This window comes from Gymnodraco acuticeps, unplaced genomic scaffold (assembly GCF_902827175.1).
Source record: "Gymnodraco acuticeps unplaced genomic scaffold, fGymAcu1.1, whole genome shotgun sequence".
Lineage (NCBI taxonomy): Eukaryota > Metazoa > Chordata > Actinopteri > Perciformes > Bathydraconidae > Gymnodraco > Gymnodraco acuticeps.
This window is the reverse complement of record NW_022992299.1, coordinates 16,940-29,906: the sequence shown is the minus strand read 5'-3', so window position 1 is coordinate 29,906 and position 12,967 is coordinate 16,940. Positions and strand designations below refer to the sequence as shown.

At 40.3% G+C, this 12,967-nt stretch overlaps 1 long non-coding RNA gene across 1 annotated transcript; it reads left to right on the top strand.

Annotated features, from left to right (window-relative positions):
* The first annotated feature begins 675 nt into the window (after positions 1 to 675).
* Positions 676 to 12,716, top strand: LOC117540985. The gene is made up of 4 exons (XR_004568247.1): positions 676 to 756; positions 836 to 992; positions 1,072 to 1,161; positions 12,119 to 12,716. It is a non-coding gene; the product is annotated as an uncharacterized LOC117540985 (long non-coding RNA).
* Positions 12,717 to 12,967: the final 251 nt, after the last annotated feature.

Here is a 12,967-nt window from a genome sequence, read left to right as displayed (position 1 = left end):
AAAGAGCTATAAAATCATTATTTACCGGGAATATCGCTGATTCCTTCAGGGTATGGTTTAAACATAATGTTTCACTAAATACTGAAGTTTTGATTAATTATCTAATGAGTGGAGCATTCCTTTAAATAACATGTCAGTTCAAGTAATATGACGAACTCTGACCCGGTTGAGTAGTATTGAGTACAGTAACGGTTTGCGGGGGACACATTCAAATGATGCACAAGGCTAACTAAGTTGAAGCTAGCTTGTAGCATCTCTCTCAGTCTATCTAACGTCGGCCGTCAGTTTCCTCGTGTGTCTGTGTTCATATGAGCGTGCATGAAATGATAAATACTGAGACAACTATCTCGCGACTATCTCTTAGTGAAAAAGAACCATCGTATATTCTGCCAAGCCACAGTAATAATGATTTATGATTCATTTGTCTTTTTTGAGGTATAGCTGCAGCAATAGCCTATAGACTTATGTTTACATTAAGCTTACTGTATATTATCGTGAGGACTGGAGAGATTACCACGGAGCAGAGCCAAAGCTCATTGTTATATATTTTAGCATTTCTCTACATAAAACAGTTTAATTGTGTTATTTTGTTGGTAATGTTCAGTGTAAGAAATGTGAATATAAGTGTAACATCCTCAGAGACGACACCTAAGTCCTATACATTTTAAATCCTGCAGACAATTCGTAGTGGAGTGGAGGTGGTGACCCTCAGCCCACGTGTCTTCAAGGAGAGATGGTTTATTCAATGAGGCTCAGGTGAGAACACTACGTTTATTATTCCCATTTCAACTCACTGTTGTGAGTAATGAGTGTTGTCCCCGATGCTCTTTATTAGATCAAGGAGGAGTTCCGACACATAACAACTCTTTCACTGGAAGAGACTTTGATGCTGAAACTGGATGGGTCCACTAACACCACTCGCTCCAGCTGATGCGTGCCAAAGAGGAGATGCTGGCTCCAGGATGCGCCCTCTTCTGAGCACAATTGATGAGGTACATTTATTTAAATGTTTCATTCAAGAATATGAAAATGCAGAAATAAGTCTTGTCACTAAAATGCATTTCCTCACAGGCCCAGAGTGTTGGAAAAAGAGATGCAGTGGCCAGGTGCCTGATTGAAGACCTTGGGTTAGGGTTAGAAGACCTTTTTCAAGACAGCCAGGTATGTCATTAAAGACTGATCACTTCATTTCGGAGGTCGCTCTGATACCATTGTTTAATGTCTGATGAACCACTCTGACTCCATTGATTAATGTCTGATGAACCACTCTGACACCATTGATTAATGTCTGATGAACCACTCTGACACCATTGATTAATGTCTGATGAACCACTCTGACTCCATTGATTAATGTCTGATGAACCACTCTGACTCCATTGGTTTAATGTCTGATGAACCACTCTGACACCATTGATTAATGTCTGATGAACCACTCTGACACCATTGATTAATGTCTGATGAACCACTCTGACTCCATTGATTAATGTCTGATGAACCACTCTGACTCCATTGATTAATGTCTGATGAACCACTCTGACACCATTGTTTAATGTCTGATGAACCACTCTGACTCCATTGATTAATGTCTGATGAACCACTCTGACTCCATTGATTATGTCTGATGAACCATCTGACTCCTTTGAACCACTCTGACTCATTGTTAATGTCTGATGACCACTCTGACTCCATTGTTAATGTCTGATGAACCACTCTGACTCCATTGATTAATGTCTGATGAACCACTCTGACTCCATTGATTAATGTCTGATGAACCACTCTGACTCCATTGATTAATGTCTGAATGACCACTCTGACTCCATTGATTAATGTCTGATGAACCACTCTGACATCCTTGATTAATGTCTGATGAACCACTCTGACTCCATTGATTAATGTCTGATGAACCACTCTGACTCATTGATTAATGTCTGATGAACCACTCTGACCTCCATTGATTAATGTCTGATGAACCACTCTGACTCCATTGATTAATGTCTGATGAACCACTCTGACTCCATTGATTAATGTCTGATGAACCACTCTGACTCCATTGATTAATGTCTGATGACCCACTCTGACTCCATTGATTAATGTCTGATGAACCACTCTGACTCCATTGATTAATGTCTGATGAACCACTCTGACTCCATTGATTAATGTCTGATGAACCACTCTGACTCCATTGATTAATGTCTGATGAACCACTCTGACTCCATAATTAATGTCTGATGAACCACTCTGACTCCATTGATTAATGTCTGATGAACCAACTCTGACTCCATTGATTAATGTCTGATGAACCACTCTGACTCCATTGGTTAATGTCTGATGAACCACTCTGACTCCATTGATTAATGGTCTGAATGAACCACTCTGACTCCATTGATTAATGTCTGATGAACCACTCTGACTCCATTGATTATGTCTGATTAACCACTCTGACTCCATTGTTTAATGTCTGATGAACCACTCTGACTCCATTGATTAATGTCTGATGAACCACTCCTTAGACACCATTGATTAATGTCTGATGACCACTCTGACTCCATTGATTAATGTCTGATGAACCACTCTGACACCATTGATTAATGTCTGATGACCACTCTGACTCCATGATTAATGTCTGATGAACACTCTGACTCCATTGAGTAATGTATGATGAACCACTCTGACTCCATTGATTAATGTGTCTGATGAACCACTCTGACATCCATTGCTTAATGTCTGATGAACCACTCTGACTCCATTGATTAATGTCTGATGAACCACTCTGACTCCATTGTTAATGTCTGATGAACCACTCTGACTCCATTGATTAATGTCTGATGAACCACTCTGACTCCATTGATTAATGTCTGATGAACCACTCTGACTCCATTGTTTAATGTCTGATGAACCACTCTGACTCCATTGATTAATGTCTGATGAACCACTCTGACTCCATTGATTAATGTCTGATGAACCACTCTGACTCCATTGATTAATGTCTGATGAACCACTCTGACTCCATTGATTAATGTCTGATGAACCACTCTGACTCCATTGATTAATGTCTGATGAACCACTCTGACTCCATTGATTAATGTCTGATGAACCACTCTGACTCCATTGATTAATGTCTGATGAACCACTCTGACTCCATTGATTAATGTCTGATGAACCACTCTGACTCCATTGATTAATGTCTGATGAACCACTCTGACCCATTGATTAATGTCTGATGAACCACTCTGACTCCATTGTTAATGTCTGATGAACCACTCTGACTCCATTGTTAATGTCTGATGAACCACTCTGACTCCATTGTTAATGTCTGATGAACCACTCTGACTCCATTGATTAATGTCTGATGAACCACTCTGACTCCATTGATTAATGTCTGATGAACCACTCTGACCCATTGATTAATGTCTGGAACCACTCTGACTCCATTGATTAATGTCTGATGAACCACTCTGACTCCATTGATTAATGTCTGATGAACCACTCTGACTCCATTGATTAATGTCTGATGAACCACTCTGACTCCATTGATTAATGTCTGATGAACCACTCTGACTCCATTGATTAATGTCTGATGAACCACTCTGACTCCATTGTTTAATGTCTGATGAACCACTCTGACTCCATTGATTAATGTCTGATGAACCACTCTGACACCATTGATTTCTGATGAACCACTCTGACTCCATTGATTAATGTCTGATGAACCACTCTGACTCCATTGTTTAATGTCTGATGAACCACTCTGACTCCATTGATTAATGTCTGATGAACCACTCTGACTCCATTGATTAATGTCTGATGAACCACTCTGACTCCATTGATTAATGTCTGATGAACCCTCTGACTCCATTGATTAATGTCTGATGAACCACTCTGACTCCATTGATTAATGTCTGATGAACCACTCTGACTCCATTGTTAATGTCTGATGAACCACTCTGACTCCATTGATTAATGTCTGATGAACCACTCTGACTCCATTGATTAATGTCTGATGAACCACTCTGACTCCATTGATTAATGTCTGATGAACCACTCTGACTCCATTGATTAATGTATGATGAACCACTCTGACTCCATTGATTAATGTCTGATGAACCACTCTGACTCCATTGATTAATGTCTGATGAACCACTCTGACTCCATTGTTTAATGTCTGATGAACCACTCTGACTCCATTGATTAATGTCTGATGAACCACTCTGACTCCATTGTTTAATGTCTGATGAACCACTCTGACTCCATTGTTTAATGTCTGATGAACCACTCTGACTCCATTGTTTAATGTCTGATGAACCACTCTGACTCCATTGATTAATGTCTGATGAACCACTCTGACTCCATTGTTTAATGTCTGATGAACCACTCTGACTCCATTGTTTAATGTCTGATGAACCACTCTGACTCCATTGATTTAATGTCTGATGAACCACTCTGACTCCATTGTTTAATGTCTGATGAACCACTCTGACCATTGATTAATGTCTGATGAACCACTCTGACTCCATTGTTTAATGTCTGATGACCACTCTGACTCCATTGTTTAATGTCTGATGAACCACTCTGACTCCATTGATTAATGTCTGATGAACCACTCTGACTCCATTGATTAATGTCTGATGAACCACTCTGACTCCATTGATTAATGTCTGATGAACCACTCTGACTCATTGATTAATGTCTGATGAACCACTCTGACTCCATTGATTAATGTCTGATGAACCACTCTGACTCCATTGATTAATGTCTGATGAACCACTCTGACTCCATTGATTAATGTCTGATGAACCACTCTGACTCCATTGTTTAATGTCTGATGAACCACTCTGACTCCATTGTTTAATGTCTGATGAACCACTCTGACTCCATTGATTTAATGTCTGATGAACCACTCTGACTCCATTGTTTAATGTCTGATGAACCACTCTGACTCCATTGATTAATGTCTGATGAACCACTCTGACTCCATTGTTTAATGTCTGATGAACCACTCTGACTCCATTGTTTAATGTCTGATGAACCACTCTGACTCCATTGTTTAATGTCTGATGAACCACTCTGACTCCATTGATTAATGTCTGATGAACCACTCTGACTCCATTGATTAATGTCTGATGAACCACTCTGACTCCATTGATTAATGTCTGATGAACCACTCTGACTCCATTGATTAATGTCTGATGAACCACTCTGACTCCATTGATTAATGTCTGATGAACCACTCTGACTCCATTGATTAATGTCTGATGAACCACTCTGACTCCATTGATTAATGTCTGATGAACCACTCTGACTCCATGATTGATGTCTGATGAACCACTCTGACTCCATTGATTAATGTCTGATGAACCACTCTGACTCCATTGATTAATGTCTGATGAACCACTCTGACTCCATTGATTAATGTCTGATGAACCACTCTGACTCCATTGTTTAATGTCTGATGAACCACTCTGACTCCATTGATTAATGTCTGATGAACCACTCTGACTCCATTGATTAATGTCTGATGAACCACTCTGACTCCATTGATTAATGTCTGATGAACCACTCTGACTCCATTGATTAATGTCTGATGAACCCTCTGACTCCATTGATTAATGTCTGATGAACCACTCTGACTCCATTGATTAATGTCTGATGAACCACTCTGACTCCATTGATTAATGTCTGATGAACCACTCTGACTCCATTGATTAATGTCTGATGAACCACTCTGACTCCATTGTTAATGTCTGATGAACCACTCTGACTCCATTGATTAATGTCTGATGAACCACTCTGACTCCATTGATTAATGTCTGATGAACCACTCTGACTCCATTGATTAATGTCTGATGAACCACTCTGACTCCATTGATTAATGTCTGATGAACCACTCTGACTCCATGATTAATGTCTGATGAACCACTCTGACTCCATTGATTAATGTCTGATGAACCACTCTGACTCCATTGTTTAATGTCTGATGAACCACTCGACACCATGATTAATGTCTGATGGACACTCTGACTCCATTGATTAATGTCTGATGAACCACTCTGACTCCATTGATTAATGTCTGATGAACCACTCTGACTCCATTGATTAATGTCTGATGAACCACTCTGACTCCATTGATTAATGTCTGATGAACCACTCTGACCCATTGATTAATGTCTGATGAACCACTCTGACTCCATTGATTAATGTCTGATGAACCACTCTGACACCATTGATTAATGTCTGATGAACCACTCTGACTCCATTGATTAATGTCTGATGAACCACTCTGACACCATTGATTAATGTCTGATGAACCACTCTGACACCATTGATTAATGTCTGATGAACCACTCTGACACCATTGATTAATGTCTGATGAACCACTCTGACTCCATTGATTAATGTCTGATGAACCACTCTGACCCATTGATTAATGTCTGATGAACCACTCTGACTCCATTGTTAATGTCTGATGAACCACTCTGACTCCATTGATTAATGTCTGATGAACCACTCTGACTCCATTGTTTAATGTCTGATGAACCACTCTGACTCCATTGATTAATGTCTGATGAACCACTCTGACTCCATTGATTAATGTCTGATGAACCCTCTGACTCCATTGATTAATGTCTGATGAACCACTCTGACTCCATTGATTAATGTCTGATGAACCACTCTGACTCCATTGATTAATGTCTGATGAACCACTCTGACTCCATTGATTAATGTCTGATGAACCACTCTGACTCCATTGATTAATGTCTGATGAACCACTCTGACTCCATTGATTAATGTCTGATGAACCACTCTGACTCCATTGATTAATGTCTGATGAACCACTCTGACTCCATTGATTAATGTCTGATGAACCACTCTGACTCCATTGATTAATGTCTGATGAACCACTCTGACTCCATTGATTAATGTTGATGAACCACTCTGACTCCATTGATTAATGTATGATGAACCACTCTGACTCCATTGATTAATGTCTGAATGAACCACTCTGGACTCCATGATTAATGTCTGATGAACCACTCTGACTCCATTGTTTAATGTCTGATGAACCACTCTGACTCCATTGATAATGTCTGATGAACCACTCTGACTCCATTGATTAATGTCTGATGAACCACTCTGACTCCATTGATTAATGTCTGATGAACCACTCTGACTCCATTGTTTAATGTCTGATGAACCACTCTGACTCCATTGTTTAATGTCTGATGAACCACTCTGACTCCATTGATTAATGTCTGATGAACCACTCTGACTCCATTGATTAATGTCTGATGAACCACTCTGACTCCATTGTTAATGTCTGATGAACCACTCTGACTCCATTGTTAATGTCTGATGAACCACTCTGACTCCATTGATTAATGTCTGATGAACCACTCTGACTCCATTGATTAATGTCTGATGAACCACTCTGACTCCATTGATTAATGTCTGATGAACCACTCTGACTCCATTGATTAATGTCTGATGAACCACTCTGACTCCATTGATTAATGTCTGATGAACCACTCTGACTCCATTGATTAATGTCTGATGAACCACTCTGACTCCATTGATTAATGTCTGATGAACCACTCTGACTCCATTGTTAATGTCTGATGAACCACTCTGACTCCATTGATTAATGTCTGATGAACCACTCTGACACCATTGATTAATGTCTGATGAACCACTCTGACTCCATTGATTTGTCTGATGAACCACTCTGACTCCATTGATTAATGTCTGATGAACCACTCTGACTCCATTGATTAATGTCTGATGAACCACTCTGACTCCATTGATTAATGTCTGATGAACCACTCTGACTCCATTGATTAATGTCTGATGAACCACTCTGACTCCATTGATTAATGTCTGATGAACCACTCTGACACCATTGATTAATGTCTGATGAACCACTCTGACTCCATTGATTAATGTCTGATGAACCACTCTGACTCCATTGATTAATGTCTGATGATGAACCACTCTGACTCCATTGATTCATGTCTGATGAACCACTCTGACTCCATTATTAATGTCTGATGAACCACTCTGACTCCATTGATTAATGTCTGATGAACCACTCTGACTCCATTGATTAATGTCTGATGAACCACTCTGACTCCATTGATTAATGTCTGATGAACCACTCTGACTCCATTGTTTAATGTCTGATGAACCACTCTGACTCCATTGATTAATGTCTGATGAACCACTCTGACTCCATTGATTAATGTCTGATGAACCACTCTGACTCCATTGTTTAATGTCTGATGAACCACTCTGACTCCATTGTTTAATGTCTGATGAACCACTCTGACTCCATTGATTAATGTCTGATGAACCACTCTGACTCCATTGATTAATGTCTGATGAACCACTCTGACTCCATTGTTTAATGTCTGATGAACCACTCTGACTCCATTGATTAATGTCTGATGAACCACTCTGACTCCATTGATTAATGTCTGATGAACCACTCTGACTCCATTGTTTAATGTCTGATGAACCACTCTGACACCATTGATTAATGTCTGATGAACCACTCTGACTCCATTGTTTAATGTCTGATGAACCACTCTGACTCCATTGTTTAATGTCTGATGAACCACTCTGACTCCATTGATTAATGTCTGATGACCACTCTGACTCCATTGATTAATGTCTGATGAACCACTCTGACTCCATTGATTAATGTCTGATGAACCACTCTGACTCCATTGATTAATGTCTGATGAACCACTCTGACTCCATTGATTAATGTCTGATGAACCACTCTGACTCCATTGATTAATGTCTGATGAACCACTCTGACTCCATTGATTAATGTGATGAACCACTCTGACTCCATGTTAATGTCTGATGAACCACTCTGACTCCATTGATTAATGTCTGATGAACCACTCTGACTCCATTGATTAATGTCTGATGAACCACTCTGACTCCATTGTTTAATGTCTGATGAACCACTCTGACTCCATTGATTAATGTCTGATGAACCACTCTGACTCCATTGATTAATGTCTGATGAACCACTCTGACTCCATTGATTAATGTCTGATGAACCACTCTGACTCCATTGATTTAATGTCTGATGAACCACTCTGACTCCATTGATTTATGTCTGATGAACCACTCTGACTCCATTCTTAATGTCTGATGAACCACTCTGACTCCATTGATTAATGTCTGATGAACCACTCTGACTCCATTGATTAATGTCTGATGAACCACTCTGACTCCATTGATTAATGTCTGATGAACCACTCTGACTCCATTGTTTAATGTCTGATGAACCACTCTGACTCCATTGATTAATGTCTGATGAACCACTCTGACTCCATTGATTAATGTCTGATGAACCACTCTGACTCCATTGATTAATGTCTGATGAACCACTCTGACACCATTGATTAATGTCTGATGAACCACTCTGACTCCATTGATTAATGTCTGATGAACCACTCTGACTCCATTGATTAATGTCTGATGAACCACTCTGACTCCATTGATTAATGTCTGATGAACCACTCTGACTCCATTGATTAATGTCTGATGAACCACTCTGACTCCATTGATTAATGTCTGATGAACCACTCTGACTCCATTGATTAATGTCTGATGAACATTCTGACTCCATTGTTAATGTCTGATGAACCACTCTGACTCCATTGATTAATGTCTGATGAACCACTCTGACTCCATTGATTAATGTCTGATGAACCACTCTGACTCCATTGATTAATGTCTGATGAACCACTCTGACTCCATTGATTAATGTCTGATGAACCCCTCTGACTCCATTGTTTAATGTCTGATGAACCACTCTGACTCCATTGATTAATGTCTGATGAACCACTCTGACTCCATTGATTAATGTCTGATGAACCACTCTGACTCCATTGATTAATGTCTGATGACCACTCTGACTCCATTGTTTAATGTCTGATGAACCACTCTGACACCATTGATTAATGTCTGATGAACCACTATGACTCCATTGTTTAATGTCTGATGAACCACTCTGACTCCATTGATTAATGTCTGATGAACCACTCTGACTCCATTGATTAATGTCTGATGAACCACTCTGACTCCATTGATTAATGTCTGATGAACCACTCTGACTCCATTGATTAATGTCTGATGAACCACTCTGACTCCATTAGGAGTTAAAAAAAATTTTGCTGATGACCCACTCTGACTCCATTGATTAATGTCTGATGAACCACCTGACTCCATTGATTAATGTCTGATGAACCACTCTGACTCCATTGATTAATGTCTGATGAACCACTCTGACTCCATTGATTAATGTCTGATGAACCACTCTGACTCCATTGATTAATGTCTGATGAACCACTCTGACTCCATTGATTAATGTCTGATGAACCACTCTGACTCCATTGATTAATGTCTGATGAACCACTCTGACTCCATTGATTAATGTCTGATGAACCACTCTGACTCCATTGATTAATGTCTGATGAAACCACTCTGACTCCATTGATTAATGTCTGATGAACCACTCTGACTCCATTGATTAATGTCTGATGAACCACTCTGACTCCATTGATTAATGTCTGATGAACCACTCTGACTCCATTGATTAATGTCTGATGAACCACTCTGACACCATTGATTAATGTCTGATGAACCACTCTGACTCCATTGTTTAATGTCTGATGTACCACTCTGACTCCATTGATTAATGTCTGATGAACCACTCTGACTCCATTGATTAATGTCTGATGAACCACTCTGACTCCATTGATTAATGTCTGATGAACCACTCTGACTCCATTGATTAATGTCTGATGAACCACTCTGACTCCATTGATTAATGTCTGATGAACCACTCTGACTCCATTGATTAATGTCTGATGAACCACTCTGACTCCATTGTTTAATGTCTGATGAACCACTCTGACTCCATTGATTAATGTATGATGAACCACTCTGACTCCATTGATTACTGTCTGATGAACCACTCTGACTCCATTGTTTAATGTCTGATGAACCACTCTGACTCCATTGATTAATGTCTGATGAACCACTCTGACTCCATTGATTAATGTCTGATGAACCCACTCTGACTCCATTGTTTAATGTCTGATGAACCACTCTGACTCCATTGATTAATGTATGATGAACCACTCTGACTCCATTGATTAATGTCTGATGAACCACTCTGACTCCATTGATTAATGTCTGATGAACCACTCTGACTCCATTGATTAATGTATGATGAACCACTCTGACTCCATTGATTAATGTCTGATGAACCACTCTGACTCCATTGATTAATGTATGATGAACCACTCTGACTCCATTGATTAATGTCTGATGAACCACTCTGACTCCATTGTTTAATGTCTGATGAACCACTCTGACTCCATTGTTTAATGTCTGATGAACCACTCTGACTCCATTGATTAATGTCTGATGAACCACTCTGACTCCATTGATTAATGTCTGATGAACCACTCTGACTCCATTGATTAATGTATGATGAACCACTCTGACTCCATTGATTAATGTCTGATGAACCACTCTGACTCCATTGATTAATGTCTGATGAACCACTCTGACTCCATTGATTAATGTCTGATGAACCACTCTGACTCCATTGATTAATGTCTGATGAACCACTCTGACTCCATTGATTAATGTATGATGAACCACTCTGACTCCATTGATTAATGTCTGATGAACCACTCTGACTCCATTGATTAATGTCTGATGAACCACTCTGACTCCATTGATTAATGTCTGATGAACCACTCTGACTCCATTGATTAATGTCTGATGAACCACTCTGACTCCATTGATTAATGTCTGATGAACCACTCTGACTCCATTGATTAATGTCTGATGAACCACTCTGACTCCATTGATTAATGTCTGATGAACCACTCTGACTCCATTGATTAATGTCATTTTTTATATAAGTTAGAAATCTTGTTTTATTTTTAATCGCTGCCACACATTTTTACAAATCATTTAAAAAAAGTCAATCCCTGGTTGTATAGATTAGGCTTAATGCTCGACCACTAAGCCTATATTGTATAATAGCTTCTTGTTAATATGCTTTTCTTTCTTTCTTTTCAACATGGAGGACGAGCATGACAACGTGGACCAAACTGTGAAGGTGCTTGTGATCCATGATGCCAGGGACCAGCAGATGTGTCTATAGTCAGAGAGGGAGACCTGATCCAAACAGAGAGGAGACCACCTGCAGGGTCAGCTATCCAGAACCTGATCCAATCAGATAGGAGACCACCTGCAGGGTCAGCTATCCAGAACCTGATCCAAACAGAGAGGAGACCACCTGCAGGGTCAGCTATCCAGAACCTGATCCAAACAGAGAGGAGACCACCTGCAGGGTCAGCTATCCAGAACCTGATCCAAACAGAGAGGAGACCACCTGCAGGGTCAGCTATCCAGAACCTGATCCAAACAGAGAGGAGACCACCTGCAGGGTCAGCTATCCAGAACCTGATCCAATCAGAGAGGAGACCACCTGCAGGGTCAGCTATCCAGAACTTGATCCAAACAGAGAGGAGACCACCTGCAGGGTCAGCTATCCAGAACCTGATCCAAACAGAGAGGAGACCACCTGCAGGGTCAGCTATCCAGAACCTGATCCAAACAGAGAGGAGACCACCTGCAGGGTCAGCTATCCAGAACCTGATCCAAACAGAGAGGAGACCACCTGCAGGTCAGCTATCCAGAACCTGATCCAAACAGAGAGGAGACCACCTGCAGGGTCAGCTATCCAGAACCTGATCCAAACAGAGAGGAGACCACCTGCAGGGTCAGCTATCCAGAACCTGATCCAAACAGAGAGGAGACCACCTGCAGGGTCAGCTATCCAGAAACCTGATCCAAACAGAGAGGAGACCACCTGCAGGGTCAGCTATCCAGAACCTGATCCAAACAGAGAGGAGACCACCTGCAGGGTCAG